Source organism: Zalophus californianus, chromosome 14 (genome assembly GCF_009762305.2).
Source record: "Zalophus californianus isolate mZalCal1 chromosome 14, mZalCal1.pri.v2, whole genome shotgun sequence".
NCBI classification, from domain to species: domain Eukaryota; kingdom Metazoa; phylum Chordata; class Mammalia; order Carnivora; family Otariidae; genus Zalophus; species Zalophus californianus.
In genome coordinates this window covers 8,866,856-8,885,108 of record NC_045608.1, presented here as the reverse complement: position 1 = coordinate 8,885,108, position 18,253 = coordinate 8,866,856, and the positions used below count along the sequence as shown (strand labels likewise).

At 44.6% G+C, this 18,253-nt stretch overlaps 1 protein-coding gene across 2 annotated transcripts in view; it reads right to left on the bottom strand.

The window, feature by feature from the left end:
- CUX2 (cut like homeobox 2) overlaps positions 1 to 18,253 on the bottom strand; it is a 324,656-nt gene that overhangs the window by 284,317 nt on the left and 22,086 nt on the right. Inside the window, exon 2 of one of the 2 annotated variants that reach the window (XM_027575570.2) lies at positions 12,919 to 12,968. The exons of the other annotated variant lie outside the window; for it this stretch is intronic. The gene's annotated coding sequence lies outside the window, so the exon portion shown is untranslated. The remainder of the gene's footprint in view (positions 1 to 12,918; positions 12,969 to 18,253) is intronic. 2 annotated transcript variants of the gene reach the window in all.

The window sequence follows — 18,253 nt, the reverse complement described above, 5'->3', positions numbered from 1 at the left end:
AAGCTCATGTCCCAATGAGTTTTTAGTGAAGTTTGAGGAAGTTTTCCTACTCCTTAATGAAACCATCTCCTTACCAGTCCAGGCCACACCAGCTTTCTCACCAACAAGCCAATGAGAACTTTTAGGAACTCTTAGGAACTACTGGGAAAGAAGCACTTTCCTCCTGCTCATGTTGCTAAGCTGAGAGGAAGTATACCAGGAACTTCCCAAGGCCATCTCTGTCACCACCTGAGGAGAGCCTGTGGGGAATAAAATCAAGGTAGTGGAATAGAGAGCCTGAGAGATGGAGAGAATCCTGGATCCAGCCATGCCTGAAATCTATCCCTGGGCCCCTTTTTTTATTCACTTAAAAAAAATTGTAGTGATTGTCAGAGGGGGAGGGTGGAGGGGATAGGAGAAAAAGGTGAAGATGATTAAGAGAAACAAACTTCTAGTTATTAAGTAAGTCATGGGGATGTAAAGTATAGCATAGGCAACATAGTCAATAACAACTCTGTGTGGTGACAGATGGTAACTACACTTGCCGTGATGAGCATTTTGTAATGTATATAACTGTCAAATCATTCTTTGCACACCTGAAACTAATACAATATTATGTCAACTATACAGAAAAAAAATTGTGGTAAAATATATTTAACAAAAAATGCCATTTTAGGGGCACCTGGGTGGCTCAGTTGGTTAAGCATCTGCCTTTGGCTCAGGTCATGATCGCAGGGTCCTGGGATGGAGCCCCACATGGGGCTCTCTGCTCAGCAAGGGGAGTCTGCTTCTCCTTCTCCCTTCCCCCACTTGTGCTCTCTCTCTTAAATAAATAATCTTAAAAAAAACACAAACCATAAAAAAAGACATTTTAACCATTTTTTTTAAGATTTTAGTTATTTATTTGACGGACAGAGAGACAGCAAGAGAGGGAACACAAGCAGGGGGAGTGGGAGAGGGAGAAGCAGGCTTCCCGCGGAGCAGGGAGCCCGATGCGGGGCTCGATCCCAGGACCCTGGGATCATGACCTGAGCTGAAGGCAGACAGACGCTTAACGACTGAGCCACCCAGGCGCCCCTTAACCATTTCTAAGCATACAATTCAGTGGCATTAATTACATTCACAAAGTTATGCAACCATCATCACTATTTCCAAAAATTGTCACCACCCCAAACAGAAATTCTGTACCCATTAAGTAGTAACTCCCCATCCAACCCCTGGACTCTTAATGTTTTTAAAGTATAATATGCATACAGTAAAATTCTCCCTTTTCACTGTGGTTCTGTGAGTTTACATTTAACCAGCACCACAACGAGATGTAGAACAGTTCTAACCTCAGCTCCCCAATCCCACCTTTTCCTGGTAGTCTGCTCCCTGCTCCCCCCCCCCACCTCAACCACCTGGCAACCACCGATCTGTTTTCTGCGCGTAAAGTTCTGTCTTTTCCAGAATGGCATATAAATGAAATCGCACAGTATGTGGCCTTGTGAGTCTGACTTCCTGCACTTAGCATAATGCATCTGAAGTTCATCCACGTCGTTGGTACATCAGTAATTTGTTCCTTTATATTGCTAAGTAATAATAAAACACTGCACGACTCTACCTCAGTTTACCCCTTCTCCAGCTGCGGGACATTGGTCTACTCCTGTACTCTGAATTTACCTGCGTCTACACATTCCTTTCTTTTAAGCTGTTGGATGGAGTTGGGTTTCTGTCACCTGCAACCAACCGAAATGATCTTGATAATATAACGGGAAAAAGCCACGTTCCCTCTCAGAAATTACCCATCTCATCTATAAAATGGGAGTGCATTACCCACGATGGTTGTGAGTGTGACGGAAATCTTGACTCCAAATTGGTTGAAAGAGACGACTATTATCTCACATCTTGGAGAGTCTTGACGTGGAGCATATCACAAGGTGGCTGATTTAGCGGCTCAACCCCGGAGGCGGGCACTTTCCACCTCTTTGCTCCGCGTTGCCTCAGGGTTTCCTCCTCAGGGCGAAGCAAGATGGTGGTGGCGATTACACCACGTTCACAGGAAGTTTTCTTCGAGGGCTCCGGAGACATCACTCAGAAGCCCCGCCCAGCAGGTTTCTCCTCACATCCCATTGGTCAGAATTGGGTCACGTGCCCACCCGATTCAGTGGCTGAGGAGATGGGCGGGACCACCTCATTTGCAGGTGGGGGCGGGGCACCCACAGTGCCTACAACCCCCGAGAACAGGTGCTCGGCTACCTCACAGGGGCCTTGTGAGGGTCAAGGAGGGTATCAGTTCCTGACACCTATGAGATTTTGGACACATTGCCATTCTCTTCGACATTGCAAGGGAGTGCGGTACACATTTTCCCAAACCTGAGACAGTAAGGTGACATGGGCACAGGTGAAAAACACCGAAAATAATTTACTAGCTTATTTAACTTGAAAGTTTAACAGTGCAGTAGGCTCCTGGCACAGCCTGGAGGTTCAGTTTCAGACACTGTCATTCTCCTTCTCTGGGCTCTGATTTCTTCTGTGTTGGCTTCATCCTCAGACAGACTTATTCCTTCAGGTGGCAGACAGCTGCCATTAGCCAGGTTTCCAACCTCCCAGGTTCTTGTCCCCAGGGAAAAGAGAAAGCCTCTTCCTAAAGGTTCCATCAGAAATGCTGGGGAAGACTCTCATTAGTCTAGGTCAGATCACATCCCTATGCCTGATCCAATCACCCTGACTCTGCTAGACTGGGCCCAGATGACACACCCAATTCCCAAGCTGGGGAAGGGTGGTGGTGGAGGGTAAAGCCACAAGGACATAAGCTGGCCAAAAGAAAACCAAAAGGCTGCTTTCACAAGAAAGGGGAATGGCATGTGGGCATAAGCAGCATTATTTTCTAGAGTCCTAATTTTACTGACAGAGAAACTTACACCCAGAAAGCATAAGACACTAGGCGTTACAGCAGTGGATCCAGGCCATCAACTCCAGTTCCCGAACGTCTAGCCATTACACCAACAGTCAGGGCGTGCCAGGAGGCTGGGTGGGCCTGCGGTGTCCTACTAATGCCCCAACTCTCTTTCACTCCCCATCCTCCTTCTCCAATGAATCTCACCTACTTTTCTCACTTTGAGGTTTGGTCTACTCTGCAGCTGAACTACAAAAAGGGGATTGCTATGGGCTGAACTGTGCCTTCCCCCGTTCAGTGTTGAAGCCTTAACTCCTAATATCATGGTATTTAGAATGGTGCCTTTGGGAGATGATTAGGTTTAAATGAAGTCATGAGGGTAGGGCCCACATGATGGGGTTAATGCCCTCACAGGAGACACCAGAGCTCTCTTTCTTTCTCCCTTTCCCTCTCTGCCATGTGAGGACACAGCAAGAAGGCAGCTGTCTTTAAGCCAGGAAGAGGGCTTTCACCAGATCCTGACCATGTTGACACCCTGATCTTGGACATCCAGCCTCTGGAACTGTGAGAAAATAAATGCCTGGTTTTAAATATATGGTATTTTATTATGGCAGCCCAAGCCAACTAATATAGGGATGGGTTTAGAGCAACAAGCATTGATTGGGTACCCGCTGAGTGCCAGGTCCTATGCAGGATACTAAGGTTCATTAGCTGGGTCTTCACCCACAGAGAGTTTGGAACCTAAAAACAATGTTAAAATATTAATAATGAATCCCTTCTATCTTTTCTATAAACCTTGAAATCACTTTTATTTAAGAAATTTCCAACTCAACCAATAACCTCCTTGCACTTTCTTCCTCACTATCTGTCTCTAGAGACAGAATAGCACGTAGACCACAGAACTTTGCATCCATCTCTCCATACTTATTTCCGTGCATGCCAAGAGAAAAAAAATGACAGCTATAAAGAGATGGCAGATGCTCTTAAGTGCCCTGTGTTCAGATTTTCCATCTATAACCTCATTTAATCTTCAAGCTAGTTCGTGAGGCAGCCATTATTTTCCAAATGAGAAAGCTGAGAGGCTCAGAGAGGCAAAGTGACTTGCCCAAGATCACATAGCTGGAAAGCAGATGTAGGATTTGAACCTAGATCTCTCTGATTTTATTTTTTTTATCTCTCTGATTTTAATAGCCAAATTCTTAACTCCCATTGAATCTCCTTGGCTAATCAGTGCTATGGATGGATTCACAAAAGAGATACTCATCCAAAGTTGAGAGATTATGATGACTTAGATTTCTCCATGATAAGAACAGCCAACACTGAGGAAGCTGGCTGTGATATGAATGGATGCATTAAGACTTTTTATTGACTCTCAAAGAGTTAGTAATGATATCACTTTTGCTATTCATATGAGCTTACAGTTATTGAGCTTCACTCTGTGCCAGTCATTCCACGTTTTAACTTTCTTCCCCTCACAATCATGTGAGATAAGTCCTAGCATCAACCCCCCCACCCCGCCTTTTCCAGATGAGAAAACTGAGGCTCAGTGGGGCTAAAGCATTGGGTAAGTGAATGAAATTAGGGAATCTCACAACCACAAATCTTTGAGGAATTAAATTTTCCAAAGCCAAAGGTTTTTTCCAAAAACCTTGAGGTGCTAGAATCTTCTGAGTCTGTATTCAAAGAGAAAGGAGCAAAATGGAAATTTAGAAAAAATTCTCCTCTCATAGAAGGAAGATGCTGATTGTCAACTGAGAGTTCTCAGGAAATGTCATGCACTCCCCCCATACACCCATGGACCGTGGCTGGATCTGAAAATCCTGGAAGGTTCCCTGAACTGAGAGCTGATGCGGGTGGGAGAGAGCCGGCTTTTAAGAGACTCTCACAGAAAATGCAACAATAGCAGTGCTATGCCCTGTGAGAGCAGCAAATGGGGTCCTCAGCAAGAGGGAATACAGAAATGCATATGCTTGAGCTGTTCTTCCATCTAAATGTGCATAATGAAAAAAAACTTGTATAAAATGTAATAAAATAGGTCTGTGAATTCAGCCTTAAAAAATCATGTACATCTGGATTTTGTCCTGAAGACAAAAAAAAATTTCATGACCAGTTTGATGAAGTTGGATGAGGGGAGTGATTAAAGTTATTTGATTTTGTGTTTTTTCACAAAGATAATAGATATTTATTATTAAAAATTCAAGTAATGTATAAGTAATGGTGTATCAGTTAGGAATGCTTCTAGGTTAAGTAACAGTAAACTCAGCTTGAAAGTCAAGAGTGTATTGTTAATTGGCAGGAAGCCTGAAGGTAGGTGATTCTGGGCTTGGTTTAGGGACTCAACAATGTTAACAAGAACTCAGATTCCTTTGTTCTTTCTGCCCTACTGTATTCAGTGTATTGGTGATGTCTCCCTTCATGGTCACAAGATGGAAGCCATAGCTCCAGACATCAGATTCTCATGTCACAGTCTCAAGCAGTAAGGAAAGGGGTATAATGGGGCTAAAAAGAACCTTATCTTCTTTTATTAAATTTTATTTTCCTTCCCAGAAACTGTTCCCTGCATCCACAAAGTTGGGTGGACTTCTGTTCAAACCCTAGCTCTCCCACTCAATCTCAGCTTCAGTTTCTCCATCGTGGAAATGAGAATAATCGTACTTTCCTCATAGGGTGTTGTGAGAATTAGAAGAGAAAGCATGTCGTGTATAATAAACACTCAGTAGGTGTGTGGGTATCTTCTTTTTGTCTGTCCAGATTCACCCTCCTTTACCTTTCTCCTTATTCTGCGCTGCTGCAAGACTGCAACAACAGTCTCCCTTATCCTCTGGCTTCTGGTTGATCTGGTCAATGGAAAGTATCAACAGGAGATGAGGGGGGGAGTAGAGAGAGATCAGCTATTTATTTTTATAGCTTCCTCTCTGTGGGATGCCAAAGGAGGCTGAGTTTCTCTACTGAAAGCTACAGCTTCTCCCTCTCCCTCTCTCTGCTAGCTGCTCCCACCAGGTCCCAGTAATGCCCAGATGGTAACAGCTCCCCAGGTTACAAGCCCCAGGGGGTGGCACCATTGCTTTTCTTAAACCTGCTCTCACCTTAATAGTCTCTTTATTAAACTCTTCTCCAGGTACCAGTTTGAGTGTATCGTCTTTTCCTGCCAGGACCCAGACTGATTCAAAACATTAGCTTTTCTTCCAAAGTTAATTGTTTGCAAACTTCAGGATTTTATTAGGAGTGACAAGTGACTTATGTCACACCTCATGATTAAGAATCACCAGACTCCTGGTCAAAAAGTCGGTCAAGTGGGATGTTGGTGGTTAGAATCATGAATTAATTCTAAATCCGTGGGCCTCTAGCCATATCCTGAGGCACAATAACTTTTAAGTGATAATGATTTTGAAAAAAAAAAAAGAAAAGAAAAGACATAATTTCACATTCACATGCCCTGAACTCATGGTTGCGTATTCTTGACATCCTTCAGTTAAATGGAAAACACCAGGTTTTGAAACAGTATTGATTTCAGTGGGCATATATTATTTTACTGTAAGTACCAATGTCTGTTGTACTTAATATACAATGGATTAATTTAAAATGCATTAGTTTAATAAAAATGCATAAAATAGAATAGAATTGCATTAGCTTCAATAAAAAATTCAATTTCATAAATATTATCTTGTGTTAAAATGCATTGATTTCCAGGAAAATATATTGGTCAAAGGTAATTTACATTGGTTTGAATGGAAATGCACCAGTCTCCATACATATGTATTAGTTTAGTCAAACGTATCCAATTGTGTAAAATATCGGTTAGGCTGAAATAGATTCTGACCCTGTTGTTGTCGTTGTTGTTGTTGTTTTATTCTCTTTCAATGAATAAATATCTCCCACACTGGCTTTACTGTGGCCCAGTTCGCTTGAAGGAATGCAGGTGGCTGAGCTTGAGGAATATTCTGGTAACTCATAGGTTTTTCAATGAGTCGGATGTGCTGACTTCAACAGCAGTTGAAACTCCCTTGGTGGCAGGTAAGATGCACTCATCATCCCCACTGAGGCTGGGTGTGGGATATGAGCTGGAGATCCAAGCAAAGGGCACAGAAGTAATATGTCCTGTCCTCGTAAGGACTGACCAGAGCCACCCTAGACCAGGAAAATGGTTGTTGGCCTTTACTAGGGCAAGAGGAGCTAGAAAGGAGCCTGTGATCTGGGAGCAAATGGAGGCCAGAACCAGAAGATGAGCTAGCTCAGGGTCAGCAGGACACAGGATCATAGGGTTCTGGGGTCTACCAGGCATCAAACCTTGAGCCTGATACTTCCTGGGTGTCCTTGGCCAAGTGACTTAACCTCTCCACGTCTCCATTGCTGCCAGGCATTGTGTCAGACACTGCTCTAAGTGCTGTCCAGGTACTGATTCGTCACCACAACCCTGTGGTACAAGTAAGTAACTTGTTCCAGATTACACAACTAGCAAGTAGCAGAGATTTGAATCCAGAGTCCCTGTTCTCAGCCACTAGATTGCCTCCAATAACTGTTTTGTGGCTCCCAAAGCAGGCGTATCATGGCAATTAAGGAAGGTATCCCAATCCCTGCTCTGTGGCTTCCTAGGAACCTTTGGATAAGTGACTTTGCCTCTTTGAGCCTCAGTTCCTTCATCTGTAAAATGGGTAGAATGAACAGCATCCTCTCCTAGGGCTGTCAGCATACCAGAGACATGATAAGGGCCCTTCACCCCAAAAAAACCATTCCACGCATTTTTGTGGCTGCAGGATTCTTCAGAGCCTTTGATATGCTAACGTGGGCCCTAAATCTCTCTGAGGTGAATGAAGAGGCAGAACCTACTTTGGAGGAGGCTGAGCTGTGAAGGTAAGAACTACAAAAGGGAAAAGAGAATTAGAGATGGAGAAATTGCACCAACTGAGTAATGTTTCCCAAAGTGTGGACCCCCCCCCTTGTGATGTGTGAGCTGCTTTTGCTCTCCTCAAGCAGACATTTTTCACAACTTTTATTTGGAAAAACAACTGTAACAGAAGAGTTGCGAGAAGAGTGCAATGAACTCTCTGAACTTTTCCAAATTTGCCAAAAACTGACATTTTGCCACATTTCCTTTATTTCTGTGTGTGTGAGTGCATGTATGTGGGTGTGTGTACACTTTCCCCCCTTAATCATTTGTGAGTTAATGCAGTCACTACGCAATCCTTTACATAGTCCAGTATGTATCTCCTAAGAACAAGTCATCCTCTTATGTAATTACTGTACAATTATCACATTCAGGGGACTTAACATTAATATAGTTCTAGAATCTGAATTTTAGGTTCTATGTTCAAATTTCACCAGTTGACCTAAAATTGAACTGTATTTTGTAGCAGTTATTTTTCTAGTCTAGGATCTCATCCAGGATCACACACTGAAATGATTTGTCATGTTTCTTTAATCTCCTTTAATCTAGAACAGTGTCTCAACCTTCCTATTTCTTGACCTTGACATTTTTGAAGAGTCCATTTTGGAAGCTGCCCCTCAGTTTGGGTTTGTCTGATGTTTCCTTGTGATTAGATTCAAGTTATGCGCTTTTGGCAAGAACACCATCAAAGTGATGCCATGTTCCTCCGGGTGCATTGTTTCAGGAGGTACCTGATGACAATTTGTCCCATTTCTGGCGTTGCAAACTCTTACCTCTTGGAATGGGGGGGTTGTCTTCCAGGTCTCCCCACTATAATTTTTTCCCTTTGTAATTAGTAAGAAATCTGTGGGGGAGATACTATAGATAAAACCATGCCAAGTTGAACATTAAAACATTTTAAAATTTAATATTTATATATTTTCATGTTACCTTCTGTTCCTGCAAAGGAAAATTACTACTTCATTTACAGTAGCAACATAGTTTCCCTCTCCAAAACACAAACTGAAAGTGGGAAAAAAAAGGGAAGTGAGTCAATTTGAAGAAAAGTATAGGTGGTTCATGGATATGGCAAGATATGATGAAGTGTGGTACCCAAATGGCTGTTGTAGGGATGCAGGACAAGTGTGGAGATTGCCAATGTAGGGAACTGGAGCTAAGCTGCAGGGCCAGAGAGGGCTCATTCCTGGGGTCTTCAGAGCCTCAGGGTGTCTTCTGTGGTGTGAAGTGTTCCCCTAAGCCCACAGACCCTGTGACTGGTGTCTCTTTGGCCCTGCGGACCTGAGGATGTGGCCTTGAGCACAGTTATTTCAGTCCCCCAGCTGGCACTGCCAGGGAAGCCACCAGCTAGCTGGTCTGGAAGGTTCCAGAAATTCAGGGTGAATCCTGGTTCATGGAAACCCACCCAGCAGTCCATATCGACTGGGGCCCCGCAGAAAGAGCCCCTCCCAACCCCTCTTAGAATCAGATGCGTGGGCAACATGGAAGGCAGACCGGGTGGGGCGTTGTTCTTCTGAGCACAAACTGGATAGTGGAGTCTGGCAGAGAAGGATGAATGCACCAAGAGGCAGGGCCACCAAGGAGGTGGCTGATGGCTGGGGAGGGCGTGGGGGGCTGAGGAGGGAAAGTCCTATAGCCTGAGAGGAAGAATCAAATGCAATGTAGCACCTACCTGTTCTTTGGATACTGGAGGCCCAGACACTTCCTGAATTCAGGCCTAAAAAGTGGCCCCTTGAACTCAACAAAGACTGAGCCTTCAGGGCCTGGCCCTACAGCTTGAGACTGGTGCCAGATGTTGCCCACTGGATGCCCCTGTATGCTGTAACCGACAGCTAGAATCCAGGTGGTCTGTGCAAAGCCCAAAATTGAGTTAATCCCAAGATTTGGGAAGAATCAAGAGTAAACAGACGCAGCCTTCGATTCCAGAGAGGGCAGTTGGTAAGGCACCGGCCTCACCTTCCAACCCTGGCTCCATGCCAGCCATGAGGCTCAGGCACACTCAACCCACTGGAGGCTCAATCTTCTCATCTGTAAAAGGGGGATGATAATATTGCCTACACCCAGGGTTGTTGTGAGGACCACATCAGGGGAATGAATAAAGAAACTGGTACAACGCTAGACATGTTATAAGCAGGCATTAGATTTGTAGCTATTATTATTATTATTGTCATTGTTGTTTTTGTTCATCAAACCAGTTACTCAGAATAGTCCAAAGGGAAGTCATTCCGGTGAACAGGAGCTCCTTGAAAGGAATAATTTTGTATTCATCTTGGTTCCCCCAGCGCCTACCAGGGCCTGGCCTAGAGGAGGTATATAGTAATGATTGTTTACAAAAATAATCACAACTACTCATATTTTTGGAGCACTTACTATGTTTCAAGTCCTGGCTAAACCCTCCAGATGTATTACTGCATCGAAACCTCAGAGCCACCCTACGCCCTCATACACAGCTGGTAGGAAATGTAAAATGGTGCAGCCACTGTGAAAAACAATTTGGCGGTTCTCGAGGTTAAACATAAAGCTACCCATATGACCAGCAACTCCATTCCTGGGTGTTTACGCCAGAGAACTGGAAAAAGATAGTCAAACAAATAAACGTATACGAATGTTCACAGCAGTACTATTCACAATAGCCAAAAGGTGGAAACAGCTGAAATGTCCATCAATTGATGAATGAGTAAATAAAATGTGGTCTATCCATACAATGGACTAGTATTCAGCCATAAAAAAGAGTGAAGCACTGATTCATGCTACAACATGAATCAACCTTGAAAACATGATGCTAAGTGAAAGAAGCCAGACACAAAAGATCACATGTTGTGATTCTATTTATATGAAATGTCCAGAACAGGCAAATCCATAGACAGAAAGCACATTAGTGGTTGTCAGGGCTGGAGGGAGGGGGACGGGAGAGTGACTGTTTCATGGGTATAGAATTTCTTTTTGGGGTGATGGAAATGGTGAAAATGCGTTAAAATGATAAATTTTATATATATTTTACCACAGTAAAAACAAAATTTTCCTAAGTGGAGAGCGCACACACGCACAGACACACACACACACACACACACACACACACACACACAATTAGCCACTTAAAAATGAACATCAGGGACGCCTGGGTGATTCAGTCGTTAAGCTTCTGCCTTTGGCTCAGGTCATGATCCCAGGGTCCTGGGATCGAGTCCCACATCAGGCTCCTTGCTCAGTGAGGAGCCTGCTTCTCTCTCTCTCCCTCTGCTGCTCCCCCTGCTTGTGCTCTCTCTGACAAATAAATAAATAAAAATCTTAAAAAAAAATGAACATCAGTCTCATTTAGTAGATTCACAATGTTGTGTGACCACTTCTATCCAGGTCCAGAACATTTTGACCACCTCAGATGGAAACCCCACACCCATTAGTCACTCCCTATTTCCTCCTCTCTCCAAGTCCCCGGCACCCACCAATCTGATTTCTTTCTCTGTGAGTTTATCTATTCTGGGTATCTCATACACAGGGAATCATACAATAGGTGGCCTTTTGCTTCTGGCTTCTGTCACTCAACATAATGTCCAGGTTCATCCACGGTGTAGCCCCTCTCATTCCTTCTTATGGCTGAATCATGTTCCATTGTGTAGCTAGACTACACCTGGTTTCTCCAGTCATGTGCTGATGGGCATTTGGGTTGTTTCCACCTTTTGGCTGGTGCACATGCTTGTTTGAGTCCCTGTTTTTCAATTCTCTTGGGTCTATGTGGCACCAGCGGGTTTTAAGCAGAGCTCAGGTGTGGCTGCCAGGGGAGAAGGGACTCTGCACCGAGGGGGTGGGGGAAGGAGGCATCACAGCAGGACACCGGAGAGGTGCCATCCAGGACCACGACAGCGTCAGCAAGATGAAAAGCAGAGGATGGACAGGGACGTGTTTTGGAAGAGCAGGGTGGACAAGATCAAGGAGGTTTCTTCTCCCAGGCCTGCCTGCTATGGCCACAAGATGTGGAGCCTTGCAACTGACTCGAGCCCCAGAGGCCTTGCTGACTACCGCAGCCGCTCCTTGCTGCATGGAAGTGTATTCAGTGCGGGCCCTGCACCAGGGAATCCGCTTCAAATGAAGGGACAGTGGCCTTGAGACCAAAGGGGTGGGCACTAGCAAACAGATGATTTGGCCGTAGGGATGGAAGTGCATTCAGGGTTGGAGAACACAGACAGCCCATGGCTGGTGGGGCCAGGGGGAGGGGAGAGGAGGGAGAGAGGCTCTGGACCTAGCTGAGTCCAGTGAAGCTGTTTGTGAAAACCGGGGGCTGGGGTCTGTGGTTTGCCCGGGTCTGGAGGCTGCTGGTCTGACAAACTGTCACTGAGGCTTGCTGGAATGAGGGCACTGCAGCCAACAAGCTGTGTGGCTTTAGGCAAATTAATTAGCCTCTCAGCCTCAGTTTCCTTGTCTTTAAAAATGACACTGACAACTCACCAGCTATTTCGTAAGGCTGTGGTGAGGACAGAACGAGGAGTGTGTGTGAGCCAACTGTGCATTCCAGCACAATCATTTATCAACTTCACAGCTGTGTGTGCCCGGATCATGAATTGGCCACACAGAGCTGGAGTCAAATCCCAGCGTGGCCACTTGCTAGTTATGCAGCTCAGGCAAGTCTCATAATCACTCTGACCCTCAGTTTCTTCATCTGTAAAATGAAGAAAGTATTCTCGTCTACCCCATGGGGTTGTGTGAGGCCTAAGGGAGGGGATTATGCATGGAAAGCTCTCAGCCTGGTTCCCAGCACAAAGTAATCACTCTATCCATCCGTTCAAGCCTCAAAGGTTATAAATTTCCTTGTTGTTTGATTTTACTAAACCCTGAGTTGCCAATAAAGAAGAGAGGCTCAGAATCCAGAGTCAGGCCTGGATTCAAATTCTGACCTTGGTTTTAATTTCTGTGTGGCCTTAGAAAGTTATACTTGGGGCACATGGGTGGCTCAGTCAGTTAAGCGTGGACTCTTGGTTTCAGCTCAGGTCATGATCTCAGGGTCATGGGATTGAGTCCCGTGTTGCTGTTGGGCACTGTGCTCAGTGGGGAGTCTGCTTGTCCCTCTCCCCACTTGCCCCCGCCTCGAATAAATAAATAAAATCTTAAAAAAAAGAAAGTTATTATACTTCTCTGAGCCCTGGTTTCATTCCTTCACGTCTCCATTCATTTTTTCAACACTTACTGAACAAGGACTCGATGCTGCCCTTTGCTTGTAGGACTCCCACAACAACCCTAAAGGAGGGAGGAGCTGTTATTATCTCTCCATGGTACATATGGCGAACCCCAGGCCCAGGAGAAGTCGCTGCCCCAAGTGATATAGCTGGTGAGTGTCAACGTCAGGATTCAGATCTGGGCCACCTGGCTCCAGAGTCCATGCCCTGTACTCTTTGGGACCAGATTTTCTCTCTGTAAGTTGGAGGTTGTAATAGCTATTTCCTCCTATGGTTGCGTGAAGGATTGAATGAGGTCAGGCCTTTATATACCTACCACAGTGTCTGGCCCTCAGGGAGGGCACAAGAAAAGGGAGCTGTTATTTAATTTGTAATTAGCCTTTTTTTTTTTTTTTAAGTAAGCTCTAGGGGTGTCTGAGTGGCTCAGTCAGTTAAGGGTCTGCCTTCAGCTCAGGTCATGATCTCAGGGTCCTGGGATCGAGCCCCACGTGAGGCTCCCTACTTAGCATGGTGTCTGCTTCTCCCTCTCCCTCTGCCCCTACTCATGTGCTTTCTCTCTCAAATAAATAAACAAAATAAAAAAAAAATAAAGGAAGCTCTATGCCCAATGCGGGGCTTGAACTCGTAACTGTGAATTCAAGACTCACATGCTCTACCAACTGAGCCAGACAGGTACCCCTAATTTGTTATTTCTTACTTTATTTTTCTTCTTGATACACCTTTATGCCTTTGCACTGGACTCCCTTCTCTGCCTGGCCCACTTCAAATTGTTTTTCAAGCCTCTAATTCAAGGGTCACCCCTTCCAGGAAGCCTTCCTTGACCCTGCAAATGGTCTAAGTGGCCCTCTACGGAGTTCCCACGGCCCATGGGGCTACCAAACTGCGGTACTATTGACCATAGCCCTCTACAGTTTCTCACTTCCATCTACAAGAGGGCAGAGGCTGTGCTGTCTCCTTTGTATTCTTGGCTTCTAGCATGGTCCTGAGCCAGCCTGGATGCTCCTTTAGGGACTGGGTACTCATTCATTCAGCATAAAGTTTGAGCTCTGATGGTATGTCAGGCGCCGGGGGAATTGGCACATGAGTCTGTTGAGTGACTAAAGGGCCCCCCCCCTGTGTTTTCTGCTCACTTGGCCATCTCGTTGTTACTCCCTGTGTATACCTTTTAAGGTGTCACTTTCTGGAGGACCTTCATACCCTCCTGGGAGTGGACCAGGGAAAGTTCCAGGCCCAGGCCCTTTGAGTGTGACCCTTCTCCCCAGTTCCAGATGCCCAGCAGCCTGGCTTCTCTCCTTGTGTCTCCCTGAAGCTGCCAGGCCTTCCCTGAAATAGTTTCTTGTGGCTTCACATTTCAACTCCCCAGAGCACAGTCTCATTTCTCCAATCTGCCACTGGACTTACCAACTCTCCAGACTAAAAATACCCCTGACATTTTTGAAGGCCTGTTAGGGTTGGAGCTGCTCTCCTGAAGAGAATGAGTTTCTCTAAAATTCGAAGCAGGTGGTGCAGCAGTCACAAGCCGAGGACAGCTACCACAGTCACTCTTGGTCACAGCCAATGGGCCAGGCTGCCGGCTTTCCTGATGCCCCTCCTGGGCCCCGAGCTCGTGGAGACTAGGGATCAGGGCTGAATCATCTCCATGCCCCACACAGCCTGGCACGTAGTAGGTGTGCAATACGTGTTTGTGGAGTGTTGCCTAGTAGTTATGAACACAGACTTAGAGCCAGATGACTTGGGTTCAAATTCTGGCTCTACCACTTACTGAGTCACCTCACCTGTGAAATGGAAGTAATAAAAGTGCCTATCTCCTAGAGTGGTTAGAAGGACCAAATGAATCACTATAGGCGCAGTTTCTAGAGAAGAGTTCCACAATGGTAAGCACAATACTAGAGTTATAGTTAACCATTATTAGTATTAGGATTATTGTCATCATCTTTATCATCACTAGGAATCTGGCTTTCCATCACTCCACTCTGTTTTCCTCTCTGGTCTTTATTCTCAGGCAGGTTCTCCCACATGGTAGCAAAATGGCTGTTAGGCACACAAGGCTATATCCAACCCCTCAAAAGCCCCAGCCTAAGGAGAGTTTGTCTTTTTCTTCCCTAAAGCTCCAGCAGAAATTCTGGAGTGGCTTTGTTCAACCTGGCTTTAAGCTCTGCCCTTTCCTGTACCAATATCTGGGGCCAGGTATCTGAGCTGTTCTTATTAGCCAGTCCTGGGTCATGTATCTCTCCCGGAGGCAACTGCTATAGCCAGAAGGATAGCAAGCTCTGATTGGCCAGGTCTAAGTCATGTGTCCATCCTTGGACCCAAGGGTTGAGGCGGATTCAACCAAGTGCTGGGATTGTGATGAGGGAGGGGTGAGGGGTGCTGTTCTCAGATACAGGAATGTATGGAAGAGAGGCAGAAACAGCTGCATCAGACTACAACAACCCCAAAGTGGAACAAAGCCCTTTGTCCCTTTCCCCAAAAATATCACCACTGGAGATTGTCCTGGATGGTGGCTTTTACTGGACATGACAGCTGCAATGGTGTGTGTGTGTGTGTGTGTGTACATCATGCTGCACAGATAATTATTAGATATTTATTCTTATAAACCCTCGAGTCTTTCTCTCCTGGCATTAGAGAATGGCCCCCCTGTTCCTCTCTTTCTCTGGTTTGTCCAAAGTAATAGCATCCTTAGGGGCAGGCAGTTTGCATTTTCTCTATCTGGGTCCATACCCACACTTGCCTGCATCTGGCCACATAAGATGGATTCACTGGACAAACTGGCTACCATTTTATCCCACTTCAGGTCTCCTCTCTCCCCCTGGTTTCTCTTTCTGTGCATTGAGCAACTATTCACTGACAGGATTTATAAGTCAAACCTCTTTCTCTATGAGGGTCTCCCCAACATGAAAAAGTCACATCACAATTTGGCAGGGGTCGGGGTGGGGGGGTGGGCAGTGAGATTGGGAATAAGAAAGTTCCAAGAGAAATACTCTCACAGACCCTGGGCATGGCCTCTCAGCTTCTCAAATCAGGCAAGCGGTTGTCTTATTTGATTAGGATTAACAGATTTTCCAAAGATAACCTATTTTGGTTTTATGATTTTATCTCTCCAGGCAGTGTTTACAATATGTATTTGCAGAAACAGAGAATGTATGCCAGGAACGAGGCAAGGGCCTTTGCTGGAGCTCACACAGTCTGTCATAAATATAATATTAGGATGACGCCTGAAATTAATGTGACTCATTTCCCAATAAATATAGTCAGTTAGTGAGGTGTTCCAGGACCGCTGATGGGAGATATATTTTGGTAAAATATGGTTTTTTTATCAGTTGGGAACTGGGGGTGGGGGTGCATGGAGGGCATAAATCTCCATGGAAGAAATATCTTTTATGATTATTCAATTCCACAGTAGCTCTAAAAGCCTAAAGTAGATTCATATTTACAGTTCCTGGAAGCACCTGGTTTTATATATTGGGGGAAGAATTAGCATCAGGGCCTTCTCATGGAAATCACTGACTTCCGCCCTTGGACAACGGGAAGGGGAGAGCACTTCCAGCTGGGTTACTCCGTGGGACTGAATTAATTTCAAACTGCATTCGGGTGTGGAGCAAAGGAAGGGGCTGCTGGGAAAGTGGTCCCGGCTGGGCTGGGCACAGGAGGAAGACATGAGGGATATGGGATGAGTGGTGGGGTTAGGGCCGCTGGGCTGGAAAAGGAAAAAGTGTTCAAGGGAGAAGGCAGAAGCTAGCCAGGTAAAGTTGCCAGTGACAGGGACGTAGGTGCTCCTGTCCCTAAGAGCTCAGGCTAAGTGTAAACATCTGCGCCTCATCCCACCTGCCCAGATCCTCTCAAAGCCTGCAGATGGAAGAAGGAATCCTGATCTTGTCCCTTCCCATTCATTTCCCTGCGTAAGCCTTTATTTATTTAATTTAAAAGTAATCTTTACTATTTTTTTCTGCAAAAAAAAGTGACAGAAACAGGTCTACAATCTGTTAGCCAAAATTCTAAAGTCCAAAAAACTCTGAAAACTGTGAGTTTTTATTGCTAACACATTTGGTGGCAAAACCTGAATTGAAAGGATGTGAGGCTATTTATATTCCTTATTCATCCCACTTTGTGGGAATGTTTATACTTTTCACTGCAGAAATATTAATGTGTTTGAGTATAAGGGGGTTGCCCCAGACTTCCTGGGAGTGTTAGATAAGCCACATGGACCCCGATGCCTTTCCAAGAGGCAAACAGATTCTGAATTCTGAAACACATCTTTCCCAAGGGTTTTAGATAAGGGATTGTAGACTTGAACTTGCTAGTTGTAATAAAAAAATCAAATGACATCATGTAGAAAGGGAAAGCCTTAAGGAAACGGAAAAGCCTCCCCCTTAAACAAAAAGTAGGCAAAGCACAGAAAAATTCTCAGAAGAAAAACCACTGGCCAGTAAACTTGAATCCAACTGCACTCGTAATCAAAGATGGCAGATTGAAACCATAAGAATAATAATTCTGTATTAAATTAAAAAGTGGGAGATAATCTGGTGTTGGTTGAGAATGTGTGGAAAGGTACCCCCCATCCATGCTGATGATGGGGGTAAATCAGAACAAACTCTTTTGGAAGACAATTGGGCAATATCCATCCACATTTTGAAAGTGTATGCCCTTTGGAGCAACAATTCTGCTTCTGGGTTCTTGTCTTGCAACAGTTATACTCCCCTGTGCAAAGATAACTGTTCAAGGATATTCATGACAACATAATTTATAACAACAAAAAACTGGAAACAACTTAAATGCTAAGTTTACACAATAAAGGACTGGTTAAATATATTTGGAGCATATAAGTAATGGAATATTAAGCAGTTGAACGGAATGAAGTAAATCTATATGAACTGACTTGGAAAGATGCCCACGATACGACGTCCGTGGACAGGGTAAAGCTGCATGATTCTACAGTTTGGTTTTCACTTTCTGAAACTATTTATATGCATATTATATGTTCACATGTGCAAAGAAAAACATGTGAAAAAATATACCCCAAACGGAGGCTATACTTCTGTAAGATGTTTGTGGGAGTCAGGGATTTCTCTAGATTTTAGATATTTTTGTACATTTGATAATTAAATTATTTGCAGTGAGGGAAAGGAAGTAAAACTTCCCCATAATTCTCTCCTCCTACCCAAAGATTAGTCTTGTTAAAAATCTGGTGTTCTTCCCTGTTTCTAGCAAAATTATTCACAATAGCTAAAATGCTGATGCAATGCAGATGCCATTAGTGGCTGAAGGGATAAGAAAAATGAGCATGTCCATATAATGGAACATTATTCAGCCTTTAAAAAGGAAGAAAATTGACACATGCTATAACAT